This window comes from Callospermophilus lateralis, unplaced genomic scaffold (assembly GCF_048772815.1).
Source record: "Callospermophilus lateralis isolate mCalLat2 unplaced genomic scaffold, mCalLat2.hap1 Scaffold_112, whole genome shotgun sequence".
Classification (NCBI taxonomy): domain Eukaryota; kingdom Metazoa; phylum Chordata; class Mammalia; order Rodentia; family Sciuridae; genus Callospermophilus; species Callospermophilus lateralis.
In genome coordinates, this window is record NW_027511460.1 from 4,182,108 (window position 1) to 4,195,740 (window position 13,633).

At 36.8% G+C, this 13,633-nt stretch overlaps 1 pseudogene; it reads left to right on the forward strand.

The window, feature by feature from the left end:
- The first annotated feature begins 220 nt into the window (after positions 1-220).
- LOC143390286 (centromere protein Q pseudogene) lies at positions 221-11,476 on the forward strand (annotated as a pseudogene).
- The last annotated feature ends 2,157 nt before the right edge of the window (positions 11,477-13,633 follow it).

Below are 13,633 nucleotides of genomic sequence, written 5' to 3' on the forward strand. Positions count from 1 at the left end.
GAGTTAATATTCTTAGTAGCTAAAGCACAGAGAATTCCCAATAGCCATGTAAACTTCAATGCCTTATTAAATGAGATGTCACCTACAGAGAAAAATCAGAAGTCTTCGTGTAGGAAGTGGCATTTAGACTCTAATCCTACTAGCTTGCCTCAATCTACTAGGTGATATTTAAGTCATTATACTAAAAATTTCTAAATATATATTTTACTTAAGGGGGAAGATGGGGACTTCAGTCAACTGTCATTCCAAACAAAAGCAGACACAGGAGCTAAAAGGCTCTGATGTCTTTGTGGATATCCGGACACCTATTTTTGAAATCTCTATGTTGCACACTAACGCCAAAGAACAGAAGAGCAATCATAGATGGAAAATTGGTGAACAAGTTAATAAATGTGACTCTTTTGGCAACAAGAGTTGTAAAGGTCAAAAACTCTTCTACCCTATACAAATTAAATTTAAATGAACTCCTAAGCTGTGTATTACAAGACCCAGATTAAATTTATCCAAGTCAAAGATATTGCTGCTTATAAAATATGCTTTTAATAATCTTTTGCATTTTTCTAGCTTAAATTCCCATTGCCTCCATGATCATTAGCACAGGTCCTGTATTATTTATGATCCAACTCTAGCAGAAGAAACTTTCTGCCAAACTCTTATGTTTCCCAAAGAAGTAAGACCTCAATTCAGACCTCAGGGCTTGCTCAAGGTCCACTTTTCTTCTGGATCTACACTTGGTCTTTTGGGGATGTGTTTTTAGTCTTACAGCTTAAATCTTCCCCATGGGCTAACAACTCCCATATTTATATATCTGGGTTAGACTTTGCCTTTGAGTCCATAACTCAGTGGTCCAAATGTTTCTCTGAAGTCCTTGAATAGATATCACACAGGTACTTTAAATATAATTGACAAAATACAATTTGTGATTTATATACCCAATAGTTACATCCTTGCTTCAACAAGAAAATTCATTTTTCTTTTTCTTCCTGGACTCATTATTGACTCTAACTTTCACCCATTGGCTGGATCCAGAATCACAAGAACCAACCTTCTTCCTTCCTGTTCTATTTTTTTCCTATTACGTCCTGCCCATCAAATCAAAGTTCCTTACTCCCTACACTGTGGCCAGGGAAGTCTTCTGTATCTTCTGTAACAAGCAGGACTAGGGTTTGAATTTTATTTTAAGTGCACTGGGGAAGCAAAGAAGGTTTCTAAGCCAAGAGATTATATAATCCAACTCAAGTTCCAAATAGACAGTGGTGATGGGAGCAGAGGCTCAAGGTAGGGAGACAAGTAAGGAAGCATGCAAGAGTTCAGATGCAAGATAGGAGAGGTGTTTCTCTAACTGGTAGAGATGTTGAGCATTTTTTCATAAATTTGTTGATGGATTGTATTTCTTCTTCTGAGAAGTGTTTGTTCAGCTCCTTAGCCCATTTATTGACTGGGTTGTTCTTTTTTTGTGTTCTTCATATTTACTGGAAATTACTGCTCTATTTGACCTGTGTGTGGCAAAAATTTGCTCCCAAAATTTAGGCTCTCTCTTCACCTCACTGATTGTTTCTTTTGCCAAGAAGAAGCTTTTTAGTTTGAATCCATCCTATTCATTGGTTCTTGATTTTATTTCTTGTGCTTCAGAAGGCTTGTTATGGAAGTTGGGGCCTAATCCAACATGTTGAAGGTTTGGGCCTACTTTTTCTTCTATTAGGCACAAAGTCTCTGGTCTAATTCCTAGGTCCTTTGATCCACTTTGAGTTGAGTTTTGTACATGATGAGAGACAGGGGGTAAGTTTCATTTTGCTGCATTTGGATTTACAGTTCTCCCCAAAAAACTAAGATATTATCTAACAGTCAGAATGCCAGTTATCAAGAAATCAAGAACAATAAGTGTTGACGAGAATGTGGGGGCGAAGCCACACTCATACCTTGCTGCAAAATGGTGCAATCAATCTGGAAAGCAGCATGGAGATTCCTTAGAAAAGTTGGAATGGAACCACCATTTGACCATCTATCCCACTTCTCAGTCTATATCCTAAAGACTTAAAAAGAGCATACTACAGTAACACAGCCACTTCAATGTTTACAGCAGCGCAACTCAAAATTGCTAAACCATGAAAACAACCTACATGCCCTTCAATAGATGAATGGATAAAGAAACTGTGATATATATATATATATATATACACAATGGAATATTACTCAGCATTAAAAGAGAATAAAATTATGGCATTTGCAGGTAAATTCATAGAACTGGAGAATATCATACAAAGTGAAGTAAGCCAATCTCCAAAAACCAAAGGCTGAAGGTGCTCTCTGATAAGTGGATGCTGACCTAAAATGGGGGTGGGGGAGAAAACTTGATTGGGCAAAGGGCAGGGAGGGAAGGGGAGGGAGGGGGAGTAAGGGGGTAGGAAAGATGTTGGAATGAGGTGAATATCATTACCCTAGGTACATGTATGACTTACGTGTGGTGCAACTCTACATCATGTACAACCAGACAAATGAAAAGCTGTGCTTCATTTGTGTACAATAAATCAAAATGCATTCTGCTATCCTGCATAACTAATCAGAACAAATTAAAAAAAAAGATGGCAGAGAGTTGGTCTATGTTTGTATAAAATGAGGGAGTGGAAAAAAAATGAGCTGTGTTTTGGAAGCAGAATCAATCGAAATTTTGTATTCTTTATTGTCTTCTACTCGCTAGACTCTACAATCTATGACAACAAGGAACCTGTCCTTCAGGCTTGCTGCTATTTCCTGTGCACCTGTAACTGGAACTCAAGAAATGTACGTGCAATCAAGTATCCTGAGCAATTGAGGGGGAATAAAAACAACGTCTGAAGCAGGAGTTGACAAACTTCTCCCATGAAGGCCCTGATAGTAAACATTTTAGCTGTATGGCCATACGATGTCTGTGGCAACTGCTCAACTCTGTTGTAGTGTGAAAGTAGCCAGAGACAATACGCAAACAAACGAGCATGGCCATGCTCCAACACAACCATTTATGAGTGCTGCAATGTGAATTCCATTGAATTTTGTCATGAAATAATTTTTTTGATTTTTTTCCCCAACCAGTTAAAACTATAAAAACTATTCTCAGCATGCAGGCCGTTTGTTTGCTGATGGCCTCATCTATCCCAGATTCAGGCATCAGGTATTAAGAACTAGGAAGGCAAAAAAATGTAAACTGAATGATTAGTAACTTTTATGAAAGAATTTTTCATACTGTAAAGTAATCCTTATATTTATCTGCTACTCTCCTACTGGCCTACTGTCCCCTTGAGATTCACATCCATGAATCTCCATGCCTAGCACCTAATGTTTGTGAACAGGAAGGGAAGGAGGAAAGAAGAGAAGAAATACTTTGATTTTGTAATGAAACTTGTTCAGTGTTAATGTTTCCAGTCATTCCTTCTGAGTACACTCTGGTTTAGGGATAGAAAGCCAAGTGTTTTTAAATTTCTTTTTGTTATCTTTATTCAGTGGTGTTTTTACACATGAAATATACTGTAGCGAAAGCAATATAAACCATTTAAAATCTTATAATTAAAAGCAGATGACAGTGAGAAAGGAAATCAACCAATATTAAGCAAAATGAGGCCTATTCAGTATTAAATTATTAAAAAGAAATGGGATCAACATAGAAAAAGAAATTGCTTAATGTTATCAAAGAATGTGCACATGAACACTGCCTGAGTGAAAAGATGCCCTAGACTCTAATGTGCAAAGATTTTGTATCATAATCTTCACATGAAGGAATTCAAATCAAATTTCCAGTGGGAAACAATTTTGTTTTCAAATGGCCTGTCCTCACTCATCACCTGACCTACACTGGTCACTGCCTCACATCTCCTTGGTTTACTTTGCTCAAACTCTAAAACATGTTTTATAAGTAGCTTGTCATTTTCTTGTTGTTTTTGGTGGTGATGATGGTGGTGACGGTGGTGTTCATGTTTGATTGTCTGTCTCACCTGTTAATGTAAGCTTCATGAGGGAAGGAGCTTCTTATCTTTGGCTCATGCCCATATTCTCAGCATAATAATTTCCTGGCACATGTTTGGTACGTAATAACTATGTGTGGAATTGATGAATAAAGAAATGTCCAAAGCTCATCCCAATGATTTTTATATAACAAAGAATGCTGGTTAAAAAAAGTAATTTGCTAAAAGTGAGATTAAAATAATATAAAATAGTATGATGCTAGCATGAATAGATGAGCACAAAAGAAAGGAGGATTTGCAGTGTTTTACAATTTACTAAATGTGTCATCTCAAATTATTGGAGAAGAATGATTAAATTGACAATGATTGATTTATTATATAGGTATGGCATAATTATCTGTCCTCCTTGGACAAACAAATTGAGTACACTGTGTCACATCATATTAAAAAATTAATTCCAGAAATTTATACCTGCACAAACATACAAAGTCATCCCTTCCTTAAAGACAGTGATATGTTTGGAGAAATGCATGGTTATGTGATTTTTTTGTTATATGAACAGCATAGAGTAGATTTACACAAACCTTAATGATAGGACCTAGGCTACAAACATGTAGAGCACATAATTGTACTGAATACTGTAGGCATTTGTAACATAGTTACAAGTATTTGTGCATCTAAACATATAAAAGTGCAGTAAAAATACAATAGAAAAGATGCAAAAAAACCCCACACTTTATAGGGCACTACCGGAGTGGAGCTTGCAGGACTGGCAGTTGCTCCTGGTGAGTGTGGCTGAGTGGTGAGAAAATATGAAGGCCCAGACTATGCTCTGCTGTAGACTTTATGAACCCTGCACACTTAGGCTCCACAAAGTCCATTTTAAAAGTACATTTTCTTCAATAAGAAATAGACTTCAGCTTGCTGTAACTTTTTTATTTTATGTACTTTTAATTTTTTAAAATGTTTTGACTCTTTTCTAATAACATTTACCTAACAACATACTTTGTACAACTATATAGAAATATCTTTTCTTTATATTCTTACTCTAAACTTTCTTCTATTTAATTTTTTTTATTTTGCCTTTTAAACTTTTTTGTTTAAACTAAAGACACACACACGTTAGCCTAGGCCTACACGGAGCAGTGTCATCAATAACATTGTCCCATTGAAAGGTCTTCAGGAGCTATAACAATCATGAAGCTTTCATCTTCTGTGACAATGACTTCTGGAATTCCTCCAAGGGACCTTCCTGTCTGTTATCTCTAAACAATAAAATGTATTAAATAGTAATCTGTACTATTACTAGTATGTAACATAGTCATTTATTATTATTAACAATAACATTTATTATCATCAAATATAATTGCTTTACATAAATGGTTGTGCTATACTTTTATGCAACTGGCAACACATTTGGTGTGTTTACACCAGCATCACCATAAACACTTGATTAATACGTAGTAATACAATGACTATCACATCTCTAGGTAATAAGAGTTTTTCAGCTCCACTGTAATCTTTGTGTGTGTTTGTGTGTGTGTGTGTGTGTGTGTGTGTGTGTGTGTGTTGCTAGAGATTGAACCCAGGGCTTTGTGCATGCAAGGCAAGCACTCTATCAACTAGGCTATATCCCCAGCCCTTCCACTGTAATCTTTTTTTAAAATTTTTTTTTAGTTGTAGTTGGACACAATACTTTTATTTTATTTATTTTTATGTGGTTCTGAGGATCAAACCCATGGCCTCACATGTGTGAAGCGAGCGCTCTATTGCTGAGCCACAACCCCAGCCTCCCCCCCGCACTGAAATCTTATGAGACCATTTGTGTACCAGTATATACTCCATCATTGGCAAAAATACTATTATTTGGTGCATTGCTCTACCCACGCATACGTGTGTGTGTGTGTGTGTGTGTGTGCTTGATTATATACAAAAAAACTTCTGTAAACTAATAAAGGACCACCAACAACACAATATTAAAATCTACCAGCTATGAAAAGTGAAATTTGAAATTGAAGAGGAAATGCAAGTAGCCAGAAAGCATATGAAAAGAACCCCCAAAATGCTTTATCAAGTACAAATTTGGCAAAAATGTAAAACACTGATAAAAACTAGTGCTAGGAAGCATAGGCAAAAAAAAGACATTCTTTTTCATTGCTGGTGGGAAAATGAGAAATAGTTCTTCAGCATCTATTAAAAAGTAAAATATGCATGCTCTTTGCCAGGCAATTTTATATGGGGACCATCTATCCAACAAAAAAAAAATGAGAGTATCATGTTTGGAGATATTCATTGTAACATTGTTTGTAAGGGAAAAGAACTGAATACTACATAAAGGTTCATCAAATAAGTTATGGTGCTTTTATTCTATGGAATGTTATACAGTTTTAAAACAATCATTACATATATTTTCTAGATTTGAAGGACAGCCAAAGTAGATTATTAAATGCCAAAAACATCTCCAAGTAATGTTTACTGTAAAATCCATTTAAAAATTAATAGTATAATATGTGTTTATGTATGGGTTTTACATATGTGTATTTATGAACAAGTATGTGCAAAGAGACATACCAAGCCATTAACAATCACTGTGTCATCAGGGATCGAAAATTGGACCAGTGGAGGAGATTAGTGTTTATCTATTCCATATTACTTTATTGTTTAACTTGGTAAAACAAACATGTTCCTTTTTCACTTAAAAATTTCTAATAATGGTTGTCCAATGATGAATGAAAATACACACTATTGGACATAAATACTTTGGCTTTGATCATATGTAAATTCCATGTGTCATAAGAAAGAACATCCAACATCATTGTATTTGATCAGAGATGAAACAGCCAATCTCACCTGATCTGTGTGCCAATGTTCTTCTATAAACTAACTTAGAGTTTGAGATTTGGAATTTGTGGGGTTTTTTTCAATCAATTAAAACTTATTCTAAAATAAGTGATGAGTAAAGAAACTAGAATGTGAAGTAAATTATTCTAGACAAAAGAAAGCCTTGTGTAAGATATCACAATCTTCCTGTTTTACTCTTTAAAAAACCCGTCTGGTCTCCAGGTGACAACTTCACTATGGCTTGTCCACCAATGACTCACTCAACCACTGCCTTTTAAACTGCTGAGTTTTCTTCAACATACTTTAAATGTATGCATGTGATATGAAGATTGTTTATCATTTTTCTTTTTTTATTTCAGAACGCTTTACCCTGTACAGCTCTAAAAACCTTAGACAGTTGAAATATTCAGTGTTAATAAAATTTTTCCCAAAATTCAACTTGATGAGGGTTTAATGCAGACAGTAAGACATGATATTATTTAACTGCAGCAATTTCAACCTCTTTGTAGCTGCCATTCTCTCAGAACAATCTTCTCCCATTCCTTTAGTCAACAAGATGATTCACCCATTTTCCCCACAGAATGTAAGATGCCTTTTCTCCTTATTTTCTTACCTGAGAGCTCAGACCCAGGATTGTAAAGTCATCACAGTTTCTGGATCCTTAGTTTCTAATTCTCTTTGCATAACTGAGTCTTGCCTTCTCAAGACACTCCATCCCACCCCAATCCTCCAGAGTTGGCAGCATGGACCCAACCCCACATTCCATTGTTTAATTTTCTCTCCGAGAATAATATATTCAAGATTGTAAAGTATATTTTTGATAATTGGTGCAAAGAGTGGATTTATAGTCCAATCTGACATAAATCAGGCTCAAAATTTACTGGCAGAAATGTAAGTTGCATAATTACTCAGCAGCAGTTACGCATTCTTGACACATTTATTTTCTTGAGCCTGAACTCTGTACATGTGTGGACACATATGAAATTCCCCACTTGTGATGTTTCTTCTCTGGCTCTTAGAAACAGATTTATGAAGGTATTACTCTACAATATATAATTCTACTTTTATAATTTGGATGGCTGGGGTAGCCAAGGGAAGCAGCTAATCCTTAACATATTGAAGTCATCTCTCATTCTTTTGAGAGTCTTGAACTGGGTGGATGAATGTAAATTCAAAAATGCAAAATAATTAACTTGGAAATTATTTAACTGATAATTGAACTTAGGGGAACTCAACCACTGATCCACATCCTCATCCCTATTTTGTTTTTTATTCAGACACAGGGTCTCACTGAGTTGCTTAGCGCCTACTTTTAGTGAGACTGGCTTTGAACTTACGATCCTCCTGCTTCAGCCTCCCAAGCCACTGGGATTACAGGTGTGTGTTACTGCGCCCAGTTTAGCTGATGATTTTGACTAACATTTTCTCTGGCTTGATAAGAATGGCTTCAACACTCCCTACTTAACCTATATGAAAGAAGTGTACTGTCTAAACCATGTACCCAAGATGGATCACCAGGCTCTTGAAAGCTATTCTGATCTTCCCAACATGTAGGTCATTTGAAGATCCCTAGTAACTTCCTCCTAGAAATTTACCAGCATATCTTAAAATGTTGCATAAGTGACATTATCTGAAATTATGAGACCTTGGACAAGGAATCAAAAGACTCTGTTTGTATAATTTTCTTGAATAATAGTAAAGACTACAGAAGAAAATGGAAGATTTAGGAGTTAAATAAAGAAGGAGAGGGAGATAATCAGCTTGATACATCTGAAAGTGCTTCCTATGGACAGTCAACAAGATGTGAAAGATGAATGAGAGTACACAGGAAGTGCCTGGTGATTTTCACCCCCAAAATATTGGAAGGCAGATAAGAGATGGAAATGTTTGCAGCCTCAAATCTTTATACTAATAATAGCTGTCATTGAGAATCTACCATCTGTGTATCTCTTTTTAATCTTAGGAACAATCCCTTAAAAGTAGATGCTATTATTGCTTCCAGTTTACAGATGGAAGACCTGAGGCTTACGGAAGTTACAAAAAAAAAAAGCCATTTACATAAGGACACATACAACTGATAAGTGAGAAAACATTGATTCAGGCCTGCAGAATCAATCCAGTGTGCCGCCACACCATGAGGCTAGCCACCTAGCCTGATGAATGTACCCTGTAAACTAAGTGAACCTGATGTCACTTGAACATATGTGATCTTTGATTCATGATGGGAAGGGGCCTCAGATTGGAGCACAGTGATGGAAGATCATGCCCTGCTCCCAAAAAAGTCTGTAATAAGGGGAGGCTGAGCCACACCATAATCAAGGAGGTTTTTGACAGGAGTAACCTGGGAATAGAAACACTGTAGCAAATGTGCAAATTAAGAACACAAATGAATTGCTTTGGAATTTTGCTAGGGGCCACCTGGCCAGAAGGAGAAACTTCATCATAATTTCTGAGAGTTGGCAGAACTTAGTAGGATTAAGAGGAGAACTGATAATTAGAGATGTCCTAGAAATGAGAAATTCCAACTATTGGGTGTTTGCTACAGATTCTACCCCCATAACTGCCCACTAACTGCCTCATAGACTCTCTCCAGTCAAGCCCAGATGAGCAGCTGCTTCATCAAACCCACACAACCTGGATGGACAACACTATAACTCACAAACTAGGAAGTAAATACAACCACCCCACAACAACAACCACAAAGGTTTCTAAATTCCTCCAACCCTTGGATGCTTAACAGAAAGGACAGGAATTGTTTACCCGAACACACCATATCATGTATTTTATAAAAGAATCAAAGGATGAAGGCATAACTTCCAGTACATTCCAGGAACCCAAAGTGTATTTTATTTGATTATTTTACAATATGTTTATTCTTTTAAGTTCAGAGCATTTACAAGGTGTTAACACTCTAAATGTGTCACTAGCACCTACTGGGGTATTATCAAAGTAAATCAAAAGAAACACTTTTTTTCATAGATATAGCCAATGATTATTAATCCTTTTTTTCCCCAAAGTATATTTTAAGTTGCTATGGCAAAATGACATCTCTGCTTAAAAAAAAATTAATACAAGCAGGGAAAAATTATTAAAGATAATCTGAGGGGTAAGTACTGAAGAGCAATTGCCCCTTGGAATTCAAGTTGAATTCATCCCCCACCCCCACCCCCTGTGCCAGGAGATGTTTTGACTTAAAATAGTACCTTTTGTTCAGATTAAGTCTCAGCTTCCAAATCTTTCTGCTTTCAATTCTTTGAAGAAGACACCCCAGAATCCAGTGTGAGGGAAGCAGTTTAATCCAGAGTTCTTAAAAACAGCTTGGTATTTACAACTAAACCCAGGAGCGGAATGCAGGCTTAACTGGCCCCACCCGATTTCTTCCACCCAGATATTTTTCCTTTTTGTCCAGAAAAGTTTCATAATTCCAAAAGAAGAAAAAAAAAGCAGGAAAAAGAAAAGTGTTCACATAAACCATTAAACTCTCAACTACTCAACCAACCTGACCAAATGTAAAATGCTTGATCCAGAGTCGTGATGGAGAAAATAAGAGAGGCATTTATTTGACTAATTGAGAACATGAGCTGTTAATTCCTTTCATCCTCTCTTGTAAGAACAGGTTGCAGGTCCTACCGTGCAGCAGATCTAGCTTTGGTTGCATTTATTTTATTAATTAAACACACAATTATTGTGTGCTGATAAAGTGCAAGGTACTGTGCTAAAAGTAATGAGGAGGTATGTATGTAAAATATATGTAACACATTCACAAATCTTGCCTTTTAGGAGCTTACAAATCAACAGGAGAGACAACATAAACATAAATTGCTATGATATGTAGTACAGTGAAATAAGTGTTCGGGTACAAGTCAAGTTCTGTGGGACTTCAGAGAGAGGTGGACCACCTTTTTTTTACCCAGGGAAGTCTTCCTGGGGGTGGGGGCATTTCAAGAGTGAGGATTACATTAGGATTACATAACCTGTGTACCTGTGTAGCTCTACATCATGTACAACCAGACAAATGAGGAGTTATATTCCACTTATGTATAATGTGTCAAAATGCATTCTACTGTCATGTATAACTAATTAGAATTTTTAAAAAATTTAAAAAAATAGCATCCAACAAGAAAGAAACCTGGCAACCTCTTTCAAAGAAAACCAGAGAGCATTTGCAAACTATGATGGGTCCAGGAATAATAGCAATTTTGAGTAACAATATTTTAAAAAAAGAACAATTTCAATATCATCTCAACTACCTGAAGAAAAGATTGCTACAATTATGTGAACCCATGAAAGTTCCTCCCCAGAGCTGAAATATTTAAATAATGTGTCTACTGAAAAAGGAGAAGGCAGGAAACAGAGCTAATGAGGAAGGTCTGACATAATTGTAGGAAGATAAATAGATAAATAGTGGAAAACACAGAATTCATGACTGGAAATATTCAGAGATTAAAGAACAAAGTTCAGATTGTGGCACATGAGGAAGAAGGTAAAACAATGCCTCAAATGGGTTGTAGTGGGGTAGTCTGTCTTCCAGAACTTGCTCAGAACAGTCTCAAAGCATACACACTTCAGAAAGAAATTTTGATACTAATTCCAAACCTGAAGGCTCTTCTAAAGAAGTTGAATGATCTTCAAAATTCATCTAAACGAAGAACTTGTCAACATTCATCAGTGAACCCTATAAGAAACTAGACACTTCTTAGAGTGTCTATTTTTAGATTGTTTTATATAAATTTAATGTTTTTGAATTTATAAAATTGTTAGCTTATGATGGTATTATAGAGGCTGAAGCCCAATGTGTACTTTAAAATGAGCATCTAATGTAGTCCTGAAATCTCTATTTATAGCAGTTGCAAATCTGGAAGATCAATATTTATATTACTGTATCTTGCAATTATTCACCTAAAACTATAAAACATGAATAGATATGATCTAGTGGTATATAATGGCTGAATGAAGCTCATTTATTGTTCAGCACAAAAGACTTTGTCCTGACTTTTCATGACTTTGTATATATAAAGTGTTTGTTACTGCCTCATGAAAAAATAACAAGTGTTTGCTATCACTCAAAAAAATTGTTTACAGAATGCCCTCATTTTGGACTAGGCTCCCGTACTGGGTCCCAACAGACCAGAGTAAAAAGCAAAATGGAGTCACTCAGGCTAAACTAAGCTGTTTAACCTTTGGGATTAGAAAGGTAACAGTTAAATTTCCCAAACAGATCAGTTTCAATGGGCCTGATAATAAAGTTTTCTCTCTCTTAATCCTTATACAGAAAAAGGTAACCTGATGTAGTCTGATGTTAATCAATCAATTATTTTTCTGTGATTCTGTCTCCTGTTAATCAATCAATTATTTTTTGGTGATTCTGTCTCTGTCCCCAGTTGACCCCCACCTTCAAGGAAAATAACTGAAATGGTGAATCCATTTCTTATTCTGTTTCTGCTGTCTTCATCCTTTTTCTGTTTATAAAACCAATCTCCTTTGTTAGATCTATCAGAAAACTTATTCTATTCCATGGAATGAAATGTTGTCCAATTCTAGAAAAAAAAATAAGTAAGCCAAGTAAACTCTTTAAACAATTGTGGTCATTTTGTCCTTTGACAGTATAAAACTTTCCTGATGCATTTCAAGATAATGTTTTCCAGGACATCTTGCTCATTGCTTGTTCATTGACAAAATGCTGAATGGAGTCATCACACAAACAGCAAACACCTCTATTTGGAAAGAGATGGCTGAAAAAAGAAAAAAAAACAGCAAAATCACTTTACCAGGCATCAGAGAATAGAAATTTTATTTGCTGAGCACTCAGAGAAGGAAATGAACTTCAATCTCCATCCTCCTCAGATTTGCTCAGGATTGTCAAGAGCTGAAAAACTTCAAAGCCTAAGAGAAATGCAGCTCAATTTTAGAAATACAAAGTATTTGGAGTAACTCATTTTGCCAAATATTTATGTTTTGTTACATAGTTGAACTGCTTATCAGACCTTCAGGAATTCTATGTTTTTCATTTTTGTGCTTTTATTTCCTCTCCTATCTCCTCCTCCTCTCACTAGAAGCAAAACATTCTCTGGCACCCACAGCTGAGGTTGCTTCTCCATAGAGGAACCAAGCCAGGTCCAGGGTGGCCAATCCCCATGCCTCTGCCCAGTGCACTCAGAGCAGTGATCCTCTCCTGCCCCTGGCTCTCTTCTGAGAAGTGCCAAAGTCTCTAAGTTCTCCCCAGGAGAGAAACAAAAACCTTTTTCCTGGTAAATGTCTGGACCCTTCTTGAGATCTTCTATTGGCCTGACTTTAGAAGGCCACCATGCAGGGGCGGGCCTTTGTGTGTGCAAACTGAGGCAGATTGGTAGGTAAGAGAGGTCCCAGGAGCTTTGGGAGCAAGAGAGACACTCATCATCGTTCACTGCCCAGGTCCCACGATGGCTCTGCTGTAAAAGAAATAGAGTATGGCTCAGAGGGAAGATGCTAACAAGAAATACGTGGAGCTGACACACTGACTTTGAACCCAGAGAAGGCTAACAGAGGCATTTGGGCAGCCTCTGATGGAAACTGAGCCAAGATGGTGGCGATTTGTATGAAGCTGACAGGAATCACTATTTTTCCTCATACATCTCCAGGATGGCCTCAGCTTTCAGGGCCTGGGGAGTCAAGTTCTGCATTTCCCATGAAGTTCTTCACCTCCCAGCCCTGAGAGCTGCTGAACCATACCAAGGATCCAGGCGGGTTCCAACCAACCCCTGATAGCAGGGCCCTGCCGCCCCCAGGCTCTCCAGCCCAGAGTTACATGCACATTCCAAGATATTCCACGACTGGGGAACTGGGAGCCTGGAATACTGGGAACCCACAGAAGGAAGATG